The sequence below is a fragment of the Drosophila grimshawi genome, unplaced genomic scaffold (assembly GCF_018153295.1).
Source record: "Drosophila grimshawi isolate 15287-2541.00 unplaced genomic scaffold, ASM1815329v1 contig_528, whole genome shotgun sequence".
Taxonomy (NCBI): domain Eukaryota; kingdom Metazoa; phylum Arthropoda; class Insecta; order Diptera; family Drosophilidae; genus Drosophila; species Drosophila grimshawi.
This window is the reverse complement of record NW_025063338.1, coordinates 27,501-32,500: the sequence shown is the minus strand read 5'-3', so window position 1 is coordinate 32,500 and position 5,000 is coordinate 27,501. Positions and strand designations below refer to the sequence as shown.

At 34.7% G+C, this 5,000-nt stretch overlaps 1 non-coding gene across 1 annotated transcript in view; it reads right to left on the bottom strand.

Moving 5' to 3' along the window:
- Positions 1 to 1,496: 1,496 nt before the first annotated feature.
- Positions 1,497 to 5,000, bottom strand: part of LOC122322660 — a 3,958-nt gene continuing 454 nt past the window's right edge. The window contains exon 1 of the ribosomal RNA XR_006246758.1: positions 1,497 to 5,000. This exon is cut by the window's right edge and continues 454 nt beyond it. This is a non-coding gene — a ribosomal RNA (large subunit ribosomal RNA).

Here is a 5,000-nt window from a genome sequence, read left to right as displayed (position 1 = left end):
TCCATATATAGGTTTTTGAACACCATTTCCTTAAGAATGATACTTTTTTCAAATGCAACCACTCACTATTAATTCTTCATGTATTAATTTAAATATAACACACGAATAACTTAAATATTTAATAATTTGAACTATAATTGACGGCTGCCGGCAAGACAATACTCCACAATCATGTGATTTCCATATATAATTTTGTCTATAGCAAACATTTTTTATTGTAGTAGAGTTGTTCCATACGTTATTACCCAACATTTATTTTACATGTTAAATTCTATTATATCACATTGTTTGTGTCATATGTTATTATCTAACATGTAATTTATATGTTTCATGATATTATTTGACATTTTGTATTGGAAAACACTGAATTGAATTTCATAACATTTCATAATTTGCCCAATAAATGACCCATGCCGGCAAGACAATACTCCACAGTCATATTATTTTGTTACTTTTACTTTTTCTCATATGACTTGCCGTGCGCGACACCACTCCATATATAGGTTTTTGAACACCATTTCCTTAAGAATGATACTTTTTTCAAATGCAACCACTCACTATTAATTCTTCATGTATTAATTTAAATATAACACACGAATAACTTAAATATTTAATAATTTGAACTATAATTGACGGCTGCCGGCAAGACAATACTCCACAATCATGTGATTTCCATATATAATTTTGTCTATAGCAAACATTTTTTATTGTAGTAGAGTTGTTCCATACGTTATTACCCAACATTTATTTTACATGTTAAATTCTATTATATCACATTGTTTGTGTCATATGTTATTATCTAACATGTAATTTATATGTTTCATGATATTATTTGACATTTTGTATTGGAAAACACTGAATTGAATTTCATAACAATTCCAAGTCTCATGAGTGTAAATTTTATTAATCGGTTTATTATTATTATGCAATATCAAATAAAATATAAACTTCTATTTCACACTAAATATAACATTTATGTTTAAGAGTGTAAATTTTTCATTCGCATATTACTGTTCTCCATTGATTGAATTATAATATATTTTTAATATGATTTCATATATTTATTTTTTTGTGTTTTCTACTATTGCCTTTCGCAGTTATCATATATATATATATATATATATATATATATATATATATATATATACTCATATATATAATAAAATGTGTGTTCTTCTTTCTCTGTTTTGTTTAAAACAATTTAATTTCTTTATTCCTTTCAATAACAATTCAATTATTCTGAAAAGAATGTTATTTATAAAATAACATAAATTTTGTATTGCATCATCAAAAAGCTTTTTGTATATAACATTTTCTTAAGGTCCGGTCCACACATTATCAACTTACAAAGAAATATATAAAATATCATAAGTAAATTAACAAATATGGCACCTTTAAACAACTCATACAATATATATATATATATATGTTTTAGTTGGTGTTTAACAACCATAACACACATATTATATTTTATATTTGTTGTTTTATTAACATTTTCGAATCATCAAGCAAAGGATAAGCTTCAGTGGATCGCAGTATGGCAGCTGCTCAACCACTTACAACACCTTGCCTGTTACAAAAGTCGTTTACAATTGATTCTAGGCTTTGTCATTGTATTAAATAATGTTTAAATATGTAACTAGCACGGCATCAGGTGATCATAGATCCTCCCAATTTACTATGTTACAAATAACATTGGCATCACATCCATTGTCGTTTATAAAATAAATTATAAACTTTTAATGGTTTAGAAGCCATACAATGCAAATTGCCCCTTATTTATCATTGCAGTCCAGCACGGATACGACCTTAGAGGCGTTCAGGCATAATCCAACGGACGTAGCGTCATACCACTGTTCGCTCGAACAAGTATTGTGCCATTGGTCCGTACCTGCGGTTCCTCTCGTACTACGCAGGAATGCTGTCGCAACAACGTTTTGTCATTAGTAGGGTAAAACTAACCTGTCTCACGACGGTCTAAACCCAGCTCACGTTCCCTTGCATGGGTGAACAATCCAACGCTTGGTGAATTTTGCTTCACAATGATAGGAAGAGCCGACATCGAAGGATCAAAAAGCGACGTCGCTATGAACGCTTGGCCGCCACAAGCCAGTTATCCCTATGGTAACTTTTCTGACACCTCTTGTTAAAAACTCTTTAAACCAAAAGGATCGATAGGCCGAGCTTTTGCTGTCCCTGTGTGTACTGAACACCGAGATCAAGTCAGCATTTGCCCTTTTGCTCTATGTGTGGTTTCTGTCCGCACTGAGCTGGCCTTGGGACACCTCCGTTATTATTTGAGAGATGTACCGCCCCAGTCAAACTCCCTACCTGGCAATGTCCTTGAATTGGATCATACCTGAGTAATTGGAGTTATACCAAATTTTTAAATCAAAAATACATAAATGCATTTTCTTATTAAAGAATTTGTTTGCGATTATATAACAAACTCGTGATACTTTGATCAAGAAGCTTGCATCAAAACCCAATACCATAAGATATAATAAATACATCCGTATAATGGCTAGGAAATGATACACGTTCCATTTAATCAAGTAAGTAAGGAAACAATAAGAGTAGTGGTATTTCATTGTCGATACCAAACCGAAGTCTAATATCTCCCACTTATTCTACACCTCTTATGTCTCCTTACACTGCCAGATTAGAGTCAAGCTCAAAAGGGTCTTCTTTCCCCGCTAATTATTCCAAGCCCGTTCCCTTGGCTGTGGTTTCGCTAGATAGTAGATAGGGACAGTAGGAATCTCGTTAATCCATTCATGCGCGTCACTAATTAGATGACGAGGCATTTGGCTACCTTAAGAGAGTCATAGTTACTCCCGCCGTTGACCCGCGCTTACTTGAATTTCTTCACTTTGACATTCAGAGCACTGGGCAGAAATCACATTGTGTCAACACCCGCTAGGGCCATCACAATGCTTTGTTTTAATTAGACAGTCGGATTCCCCAAGTCCGTGCCAGTTCTGAATTGATTGTTAATTGATAATCGTTATAATTTAAAAGAACTAATCAGTTGCCCAATTAGTATTCTTAAAAATTTTAGCAAGAAAGTTCCACAATTGGCTACGTAACTAAACTATCCGGGGAACAAGAATCTACCATAAATGATAGAAACCCTATTTACCCAGAACGAGCACATAAACCATGTTATTGTTTCCCAATCAAGCCCGACTATCTCAATCTTCAGAGCCAATCCTTATCCCGAAGTTACGGATCTAATTTGCCGACTTCCCTTACCTACATTATTCTATCGACTAGAGACTCTTCACCTTGGAGACCAGCTGCGGATATTGGTACGGCCTGTTGAGAAGTTTGCGTATCCCCACCATAAATTTTCAAGGTCCGAGGAGAAAATATCGACACAACAGTATATGTCATGCTCTTCTAGCCCATCTACCATATCTCTCTGCGAAAGACTTCCATGGTAGTACGGCTATAAAACAGAAAAGAAAACTCTTCCGATACCTCTCGACGGCTTCTTTATGGTCGTTCCTGTTGCCAGGATGAGCACGAGGCCCATATTTAATAACAAACGGATACTCAACAGGTTACGGAATTGGAACCGTATTCCCTTTCGTTCAAAATTATTCAAGTGTATAAAAATCGGTATGATGCAAAATATATTTTGATTTTTCTATACTTGAAAATTTTCGGCTTTCGCCTTGAACTTAGGACCGACTAACTCGTGATCAACCACTGTTCACACGAAACCCTTCTCCACTTCAGTCCTCCAAGGTCTCATTCGATTATTTGCTACTACCACCAAGATCTGTACCAATGGCGGCTCCATGCAGGCTTACGCCAAACACTTCTATGCACACCATTGTACCTTCCTACTCACTAAAGTTTCAAAATTTATATTACAAGTAACATAAATCATCTACTTTAGCGGTAATGTATAGGTATACAACTTAAGCGCCATCCATTTTAAGGGCTAGTTGCTTCGGCAGGTGAGTTGTTACACACTCCTTAGCGGATTTCGACTTCCATGATCACCGTCCTGCTGTTTTAAGCAACCAACGCCTTTCATGGTTTCTGTATGAGTTGTTAATTTGGGCACCGTAACATTACGTTTGGTTCATCCCACAGCGCCAGTTCTGCTTACCAAAAGTGGCCCACTGGGCACATTATATCATAACCTTAAACTTCATATCAAGAAAGTTAAGGTTCTTACCCATTTAAAGTTTGAGAATAGGTTAAGATCGTTTCGACCCTAAGGCCTCTAATCATTCGCTTTACCAGATAAGATTATTTTATACAACAGTTAAATGCACCAGCTATCCTGAGGGAAACTTCGGAAGGAACCAGCTACTAGATGGTTCGATTGGTCTTTCGCCCCTATACTCAATTCTGACAATCGATTTGCACGTCAGAACTGTTTCGGTCTTCCATCAGGGTTTCCCCTGACTTCAACCTGATCAAGTATAGTTCACCATCTTTCGGGTCACAGCATATATGCTCAAGGTACGTTCCAGTTAGAGGTATAAATAATATAAATATCATTATACATAACTATATAGAGCGCCCCGGGATTGTGTTAATTAACTATAAATAGCTAAAAAACTAATCCCATTAATAGTCAAGTTAATTACGCTATTAGGTTTATATCCCAATAACTTGCACATATGTTAGACTCCTTGGTCCGTGTTTCAAGACGGGTCCCGAAGGTATCCTGAATCTTTCGCATTGTTAATCATACAAGTGCATATAATAAACACAAAAATCATTGAAAATTATGCCATTATATAATTCCGAAAAATTAACGCACTGTATTCATATAAATCTATCAGCACTTTATCAAATTTATGACATTTATATCATGTTATAATGCAAGCACTATAATTGAAATAATCAATAATTCACAATTTTTTGATAAATTAATTATGTTAATAGATTACAATGTCCTTATATGGAAAAAATGCACACTATTATTATAATATTAATTAAATATTACAATTCTAATGATGAATTTTCCATAACGG